This window comes from Pangasianodon hypophthalmus, chromosome 21, assembly GCF_027358585.1.
Source record: "Pangasianodon hypophthalmus isolate fPanHyp1 chromosome 21, fPanHyp1.pri, whole genome shotgun sequence".
Lineage (NCBI taxonomy): Eukaryota > Metazoa > Chordata > Actinopteri > Siluriformes > Pangasiidae > Pangasianodon > Pangasianodon hypophthalmus.
The window spans coordinates 16,514,291-16,524,750 of NC_069730.1; positions in this window are offsets into that span (position 1 = coordinate 16,514,291).

Here is a 10,460-nt window from a genome sequence, read left to right on the forward strand (position 1 = left end):
CCTTCAAGCTCTTTTCACACCAAAATGGACATTTTATTTGTTTGACAGATGGCAAACAATGCAGTTTGGTATGCAAGGCTGTCTCTCATCTGACACCCTTCATTTACATCACAGATCTTTTAAAGTGAGGAGCTGTATTTATTGTAAGACAGGTGTGCAGTTGCTTTAATGTTAGAATGTCAAAGAAGAAAAAATCACCATCATCGGTCCGGTGATTTCCATCAGCTCATATTAGAGCCTTACACAAATTATTAACTTATTGATAGCCTAGCTTAGGAGCTGTCAACTGTTGGGTTGTGGTCTGGATGTACTTCAGCTGATCAAACTGTGCACTTGAAAAAATACTGTAGCAGAACTGATCTATGAATGAAAAAAAAAACTGTAGTTCAGCGATTTTTTCTAAACATGAACCATGGTGACTTCTGCCACAGATCTTCTACTGCAGTTGATCCAATTCACATGCATTTATGTATTAAATGATGTAGCTGAAGGCAACTCATTGAGAAAGGAAAGAGTCTTCAAGTTGTCAACAAAAACAATGTTTAAAAATGATTGGACAGAGAAGTGTGCGTTTGTTCACTTCAACTTCATGGTGTTAGTCATGTTTTAGTGGTAGAAACAAAACACAACCACTTCAATTTGTCTTATTTATAGCCAGAAACTAATCATTAACATTTAAGCATTAAAAGGAAACCATTGTTGTTAGTCACTTATCCAGACCTTTGTAAGGAAAGGAATTTTATGTAGCTGGACTTTTACAAATTTCCAAAGTCTTTCAGCAATTCCTTGTCATGTGGTTCTTCAAATCATTACATTTTGTCATTTTATTCTTCTTATTATTATAAAGCTCCTTGAAGATCAAGTGATTAAACACTGAGTGCATGTTGCCATAGAGTAGTGTGTGTTTGTTCATAATTTACTATTTCTGTCAGTCAATTTTACATTTTTTACAGCATCGCCAACAAAAGGTTTCAACAAACTGTCATGACAGATGAGAATCCGAGATCTGTGTTAGAGATGACGCGACCCTCTGTTCTCTAAACTCTTCAGTTCCTTGTGCAGGACTAATGAAAAACAAGCCAAAACAGCACATTCAGTTGCTGGTTCTGTTTCAGTCAGAAGTGTCAAGCAGTGGTGGGTTCATTAGACTCACACAAGGCACTCAGGGACTGCAAGAAGAGAAAGCCAGGAATGAAAGAGTTCTCTGTAAAGAGCAGTGAGACAATTTCACTTGTTGAAGAACACACTGTAAAGAAGAATAGGTCAACCCTTTTTTCGGAATAGATTTTTTTCAGCGGGCTCGTTTCCCGCAGTGAACTGGCAAAAGCACAACCTTTGTTGTACATTCAGAATTGTATGTTGGTTATAATTCAAGTTCACTTGTCTTTCTTTGTTCCACACTAAGCCTGCTGATTGGCTGATGTAAGTAAGAGAGCAGGTTGGCCAGCGTCAGATGTACTGCATGTAAAATTAGTAGCTTCACAGTGGTTAATTTACTTTGATTTAGTTCTAAAAAAAAATCCACATGGTACCTTTGAAATACCCTCGTGCACCACCAAAGGCAGACTGACCGCATGGGTACAGTAACAACAGTCCAAAGCAATGACTCACTTCTGGAAATCCAAATAAATCCACGACCATAAGTGTTTTGTACGATTAGTTCCCACTCGCAATGTCAACTAGAGCGCTGCATTGCGACAATGAACATTATTTTAAACCACAAATACTAAACCGTAAATTATAAATGTGGTCAATTTTGGGTCAGGCATAGAATTTTTTTATCAGGTCAAATATACAACACTAAGATCTAACAATACAACTTGCCAACGCTGAAACCAAGCACATAACCACTTTGTCTGCCAAAGTCGGAGAAAAATTCACCGAATGACTCAAAGGATGGACTCGTTTCAAATAAACCAAATAAAAAATAGACTTGTACTTTAAGGCAACAAGTGTTTAACAACACACAAAAGTACAGTCAGTGCAGTCCATCAAATTCAGTTAAATACATACACTTTGCAAGAATCTTGGAGTCATTAAAATATCACTGGGGTTTGTGAACTCGGAGTCATTACTTTTGGCTTCACAGACGCAGAACTCTCTTGGTAACTAATTAAAATTAGGCCTGTGTCGTTCATTTGGACCAGCGAGGTCTTAAGGCCTGTCTGTGCAAGTGTCCCTGATGTCAAACACATGTGTCCTGGGCACTATGCAGAAACAAACAGGCCTATTTTGAGCCCTGGTTAAGCATGCTGCGTCCCCACGCCGCCTGTTTGCAATCTTCCCGCCGCAGCGGCTTTTTACACAATCAGTAATTCACAAACGTGGTCGGGGCAAGAATTCGGACTGTTTTACCGTTGCTATGCACATGTGCGAAAATATCACCAGGGTTTGTGAACTGGGGAAGAAAAAAATTAAAAAAGAAAAACAGAGTACCCAAGAAGTCATGCAGCAGGAAAGCAGTATGAAAGTATGCCAGAATCCAACCCAAGGCCAGTTGGATTTCTCAAGCAGAAAAACCAGGGGGAAAAATAAAATCCCAACTACTGCCGGTAGCAAAGAGTAAAAAACCAAAAAAGCGTTTTTGCGGCCCATTGGAGAGCGAATTAGGGGTTTTGACAAGTGACTGAATCTGCCTCAGCTGTCGAATTGCTCATAGCTTCCAGCTGGAGAAGAGTGGCCTGAGATCCATCCTAATGAAAACGGCAGAATTTTACAGACAAGCTGCTGTTCAAGCCCAAGCCTGTTCCACTGTACTCATGAAGAATGGCGGATAAGATTGATTGAGACAAGCAGCCTCAGTCGGGTCACGAGCTGCTGGATCTCAGAGCCTGTGTTCGTTCAACAAGATCTTATTGTGCTGCTTTGGGTTTCGCATTTGTAGGGCCTGAGGCAAATTTTCCTTGTGGAGGATCAGTCTTAGTTATGGATGTATTAACCACAGATCAACAGCGCTCATCTGGGTTTTTAGATATGCAATGAGATCCAGATTTAAAAATGTTTCAGTTATGCTGATTTTCTTCTATCTGTTGATAAATACTAATGACCTATAAATTCCCAAACGCGTTCATGGCACAACTGATTTACTTTTTGTGATGCCAAAAATATTCACTAAAAGGCAAAGCTCACAGGAAGCTGAAAACAGCAAAATGACAACTAAACAGTGAAAGAGCACCTCATAAACGCGGCATGTGTTAAATCTTCCAATAATGCAGCTCATCCACTGCAGCGCATCGGCTACCATAGACACACAATAACTTTTCCTCCTTTTATACAGCGCCATTACTTTTGCCCTCATTAAGATTTCGACAGCGATTACAAACTGAATTGTTTAGGCTTATGTGATCAAAGCTTGACATTCACTGAGTGAGGAAATCAAACCTAGCGAGGTTTTAGACATCTTTATGCAGACTGCGTTTTTAAACTGGCTCCTTACCCAACATGATGTTTGAAGAAAGATAGACTAGGTGATATTATAAAATAAACAAACACATTTCCATTTCATTTTGGTAAAATATATTTATCTTAAAATTGAGGTGTCAAAGTATGTTGAAGGCAGAAAAACCCGATTTTGACCAAAACCTGATTTGACATCCAATGGGTTGTCGCAGTTCTCCACATGTATTAATAGTGAAAAGAATCTAAATGATCATTTCAGTAGATCTGAATATAATATAAATATTTCCGTGCCCTGTGCCCTGTGCCCTCTTTTGCTTTTATAACTGTCTCCAACCTCTTTTATATTCTCTGAGCAGCTTTTGGATTCTTTCATTTGTAACAATTGCTAGATGTCATTGTTAGAACTGTTATCGTCAAATCAGATCTGACAAAATGTGCACTTCTTTTGTCTAGTTTTTTTTACAAAATTTTTTTGCCTTCTCTTGCTCTAAGATGCAGTCGTTTTTATAATCTTTTTTATTTGTAGATGAATGGCAAAGTAGACATATATTTTTCTTTTGGTATTACTGTATATGTCTTGTATAATGTATAGTAAGAAAATTTGAACAGCCATCCCAGACAAATTAAGACCAGGTCAAAGGTTGATTGCTTAACCGGAAGTGTGAACCAAAGTTCATTTCGGATCTCTCAGTTGCCATGGACGCATATCAAACATCAACAAAGCACTATAATACAGCTCTGTCAATTACACGACAGCCTTTACAGCAGTCTCTTTTTCCACAACATACACACACACGCGCACACACGCACGCACACAAACAGTGCATGTTACGGCACAGCTCCCTTAATAGGAGTAAAAGTATTCATAGTACAGTTTTATGAAAACAGGTCCAGCAACAGTTTGATTACATTTGTGCAGCTCCATTTGTTAACTGTCTGACGTGTTTGGTTACACAGTACATCTGTGTTCCAGCGCATACTGTCTGGCAATTGACAAAACAAACGTGACTAGGCAAACAGTCCTTCACTTTTATGGAAGTTGTTTATGGTTTATGGCTTTACAAAGAAACCCTGGTGCTTTTGGAGGATTGGGGCTGTGTGTTACACAACGGCCGGAAGTGTTCTTAAGGAATGTGTTGCATTGTACAGTAGCACTCACCTGTCCTGCGTCACACACTCTCAAGCTCCTCCCTCGTGCATTTATCACCATGGCAATGGCTTGACAAACACAGGTATGACATCGGAACGCCATGGGACAGACAGGAAATTATAGTGTCATAATTATAGCTTATATTACTGGCTATTAAAGAGCTTCACGGAGGAAAAAAGCTGTTCAAATTGTTTAATTCAAGAACATGTGGAAGATGTTAAGGATGTGTAGGAAAAGGTTTTGTAGGCTCCATAGGAGAAGCACTGTTATTATTTTAGTATGTAAATGTGTCATTACAGCACAGGGGTTTTTAAAATGCCTTGCTTAAAAAAAGAGAAAGATTTTAATAAAGTGTGTGTGTGCATGTGTGTGTAGGCTAAAAGAGACAAAAGGTTTCCTTCTGGTTGCTGAGGTTAAGGTCAAGGTTAGATTTAAACATGGGTGTAGCTAAGGGGTGGGATATGATGATGATAACAACAACAACAACAATAATAATAATTATTATTATTATTAATATTATTATTATTATTATTAGTAGTAGTAGTAGTAGTAGTAGTAGTCACTGTGGTTACAAATGTCATGATGCAAAGCTGAATGACTAGTGATGCAAGGCTAAATCTCGCTTTGATCGGCTAGTTTTGAGCCGATCTTTGTGCGTGCTTTTTATATCCAATGGGATCCTATTAAGGCTGTAGTTGTAGGGGAAAACACATTAAATCATTTACTGTAGATGCAGATTATTAGTATTTTGCCCACACTAGATCCCAGTAAAGTAACTGGATTTAACCTGGCCACCCTAGGTTAAAGGTTGTGAAAGGTCTGGCTTCGACCCTGGGTTTAGATTTAGCATAGCGTTAATCTAGAAACGAAAACAGGAAACGAAAAAGGAAAACAGAAAGCAAACTAAAATTTTCATTGAACATAATCTGAAATGTGAACAAATCACTCTAAATTGTTCCAGAGTGAAAAAAAAAAGTTATTTTAAAAAGTGCTATACTTTCAAGAAGTATAGTCCTCAACTAAAACATTTTCCCTAAAATGCAGGCCTAAATTCCTGTCCAGGAGCCGTCACTTCCTGCTCGCCTGGATACAGGAACATATGCTGTTAGATAGCCTCTAGAGCCGGCTTTTCGAAGGTGGACTGACGACAGGAAAATCCGAGTAGAAAGTTTTTTTCCAAGCAACAAGTCACACTGCAAAGTAGAAGGGTGCTCTGAAAAAGTTACAAATAAATACAGGTTTCTGGTTAAATGAAGTGAAGTGTGGCTCTGTTCATACTCCAGGCTGTGAAGTAAAGAACAGTAACCGGTTCTAACCAGTTTCTGGAGAACGAACATAAAAATATCAGTTCAGAACCAGACCAAAATGATAAATAATCATTTATAATCATGTCAGTGAAAGGTCCTTACAAGAATAGTAATACAAACTTCTGTATGTGTGTGTGTGTGTGTGTGTGTGAGAGAGAGAGAGAGAGAGAGGTGTAGAACTGTAATTTAAGAGAATTAGCTTAAGCACAATGTATTTTACAAGCATTAGCCACTTCACTGAGGTCTTTTCTCAGGAATGTCCTTGCAAACTTTCCTCATCTGACATTTACATGATGGTCTGCCTACAAAAACTCGCTTTTCCACACACACACACACACACACACACACACACACACACACACTGTAGCTATGCAGAGGGTTCCCTCTAAACCTGCTGAACTCCTTCTGCTCTCGTCACCAGTCGTTTATCTCCAGCAGAAGCCCGCAGGTGAGAGAAATTCCCTCGGTTTAGGGTTGCGCGCGCGGCCACACGGCAGGGGATCGACCGGCTCGTGACGTCACCGCGGCGCTCACGCAACCAGGGCTTCCCTCTGTGAACCAATCAGGGCCTCCCTCGGCGTGCTGTTGCCAGGCAGCAGATGTACACAACACATAACATACCACACCACACAGCAGCACGCGCTGGGGGGGGGGGGGGGGGAGGCGCGGACGGGATGTTCCGAGGGCGCGCGCCTTCACAGGTGCACCGACCGGAGCGCCACGTTGGCTCGCGACACTGCGACGGCGTTTAATCGGTATCGATTTCATAACAGCTGGAATCTGTGCAAAGCCCTTTCGCACGCTATGCTTTATCAGCTCTCTTAACCCTCTGTGTGTAGCGTCCACACTCATAAAGAAATGTATTACCTAATAAAACTCTAGTAATCAACATTATGAATCAGTCAGTGCATTAATAAACACACAGAGGATGCAGCACAGGTCTCAGGCATTTCAGCCTAAAGTTTCCACACAGAAGAGATGGAAACTTTTCTTACTGTTATCTCAGACTGTAACCAACATTATTATTATTAGCTCTTTTTTCAAAGAATTTTTTCAATAATTTTTTTTTCTATCATTTTAGACATTAAATATATAAATATAAACATTTGGAATATTTTAAACCTAAAACACTAGTGAACAACTTCACACATTGCTAGCATTGTTTACAGTAATGTTTAAACCCATTACACTTCTCCTTTAGTTTGCTAACTTTAGTTACATTTTAAAATCAATAATTAAAAAAAAAAGTCAATGGGTTTGAATTTCACTGCAATTTCTTAGTAATAAAACCATCTAAAACATCTCCATATGTTTATAATAATTTATACATGAAAGAATTCATCAAAGCCAAGTGAAGAAGATGCAGAGATATTTAAATGTATGCACACAGTTCATTTTTCTCATGCTGTCATTTTGTTATTTATATTAATAATTAAATAATTAATCAAAATTAATAAAAATTATCATAAGAATTAATAAATCATGTCCACGTTTTGGTTTAATTCACAAATTGAACATGTTACAGTGCAGTTTAATTAGGTTTAGTTCATAAGTTATGATTATATATATATATATATATATATATATATATATGGACATACAGGCGATGTGCAATATGCCATATATGTCACGCCTTGACACTTAAACCCCATCTTTTTTTAACATAATATAAAAACATCATTTTAATACATGTAGTGTGAGTTAAAATCTAGCTATGTAAACAGATTTTATTCTCTTTTGCCCCTTGCCTCTAATGGAGTTGTGTAAGAGGACTTTAACCCTGAATATCCTCATGAGTCATCTATCTTTTTTGATTGTATCTAAATACACCTGTTACATCATTTAATTAGGCTGTAGTTTAATTAAGGAATTTCTGTTCACAAAAGAGTGGTAAATATTGTTAAACTCAACTCTAGCTGCTTGTTCAGGTCATACATTATGTAATTTTTTAAAAATGTGAGCACAAAATGTACCAAAAATTTGTCCCGATTGTGTTAAGTACACAAATAAATCCAGCATGTGTGTCATCATGTTGTAACCTTAACCAAATCGCACTCCTTTTACATAATGACTATGGAATGAAAAAAAAATGCAAGGAACGTCAGAGCTTCAGGCTTCATACACCCTAGAAGTCCATCACAGGGCAGCACACACACTTTCGTATCCAGCATATCCAGTCCACGTACTGGCATGTTTTACAGAGCAAACCGGAGAACATGGAGGAAACCCACACAGACACGGGGAGAACGTGTGAAACTCTGCACAGACAGAACCTGAGCTCAGGATACATATTTCAGCATCAAAGTCTATAACACATCCAGGTTTCGGCCATGTTTCATTTGTGGGTTTTTTTTTTCTACATAATTTATAAAGCTTAGAAGCCATAAGGTGTGCCTGTAGAAAATTTGCACGCTCCTCCCAGTACACTAAGGACCTCTGGAATCACCCCTACCTTCCATTCTTTTTCAAATCGTACATGGCTTCTAATAAGTAGCATATCATATGCACGGGAGCCGTTGAGAATTTTTCACATACTAACATTTTTAGACTTGAGAATATGGAATAACACTTGATAGCACGAGTGTTAAGTGTGTGTTTTTTGAAAAACGGTCTTTTCCCCACTCTTTGGCTGTTATACACCAAACTGTGCACTTTGCCAAGCATCTCAGATGAGCTGAGGCCAAAGAAAGTTCCTCTTAAAGCAGACAAGGGCTGCATTCTTGTGGTTTTCTGAATGTGTGTGCCACAGAGCAAGGAAACAAGTGCATCTGGTGTGAATAGAAGCCATAAATACTGCACGTGAATGTACATGACTTGGGCGTGTCAAACTGTAGGCATACCTGTGCAGTCCAGGTACATACCGTTATTGTGTTTGTTTGGTATTTTTTTCCTTTTACACACACAGTGTCTGGGATGACAGAGAGAGGGCTGTAGGTACAGCTGCTTTTCATTAACTATTTCCATTAACTGTAACTATAGCAATCACATCCACTTGCCTGTAAGTTGGCCCTTGAGTGGAACTGCAATTTCTCCTTGTAGAAATGTGTGTGTGAGTGTGTGTGTGTGTTTTTTTTAAGGGGAATCGCTCCTAACCTGCTTAAAAGATTTCAACATGGAAGCCACCCAAGCTCCGGCACTCAACAGTTCGCTTGTACGGCTTGGCATTGGTTACTGTAACACCTGGCAATGTCATCAGAAATCTTTATTAGCACTATGGGACTGTATCTGAGATCGGCTAATGGAATTTCTGACATGTAGCACAAGTTCTGCAACAGAATTAACGGACCGCTCCATCTGAACACTGATGTCCCTTATGAGTGGTGCTGGTGCATCCAACTGTAGGCCTGCTCAACTTAAAATAACAACAAAAACACATTTTTATTATTCCCTGACGATACCACAGTAAAAGAACTGAGAAAAATAATAAACCGATTTAAGTTGGAGAACTGTCAAGAATGTGCTGAGTTTGTGTGCGCTGAGAGTTTGGCGAATATAAACAGCCTTTTTAGTGGTCACAAAAGATTTCAAAACCTCATTTGTTGCACTGCTTTACATGTCAGTAAAATGAAATGACTTCATTTGGATTTCACACTATTTCATATATCTATGACTACAAAAAAAAGCAGCAAACACATTACTGATATCTCTATGGACATATTTTAAGTTAAAGCGCATTGGAACACGGTACACTGAGATGGATCACTTTTTATTATACAGATTAAAGAGAAATCTCCCTTATGACTAGCATTGCATCATGCTAACTGGTGGATATTGGCTTTTATTAACTGCTGGCAAAATTACCATTGATGGATAAACTGTTTCTCTAAATGTCCATCACCTGAATACAGATTATCTTTGCTAACACTTCACACTTAGATACATTAACAAACCAAAACCTTTGGGATTGAATTCAGGACTTTGTGGTGTTCTGTTACAGGAAAATAATCAACAACAGGGATGTGACCTTGAGAGTTAATAAACACCCTGAAGTTGATTATTTTGCAATAACAACACAAACCAAAGTGTTTTAATCCTCTTATGCCACAGCGATTTGCTAATTACTTACATTTTTTTAAAAGCAATTAAAGAACTTACTTCATACTTTTTACGCAAACAAACGGCCACAAAACAAGTTAGTTCCTGTAATGATTTCCATCATAGCAGTTAGAAACAATTGTTCCACTACCAGCCCTTTTTTGCAAGAAACAAATCCATCTTGCCATGTTACCAAGAAATCAGATCGCACACAGTCCTCGTCCTAAATACCTTCCCGGGTTGGAAAACTTACCCTGGCACTGGAGACTCCTTCCATAAACATAAATGAAATGTCTGTTTAGAGAGAAGCTACACCACTGTTTAGGTGTTGTTCTTTGGTAAAGAAGTTCCTCTACAGAAAATGAATCAACGCCCTCTAACCAATCAGATTTGAGAATTCAACAGCGCTGTGATATAAAGTTCCAACCTGTATTCATTCATTTTGCTCAATGTTAAATAAAAACCACATGCCTTCTTCTTCACTAATAATTGTCCAGGAGTATGTAATGTAAATATATGAGGTCTCCCGAGGTTCTGTGTTTGTTTTATGTTTGATCCAGGAGGAACGT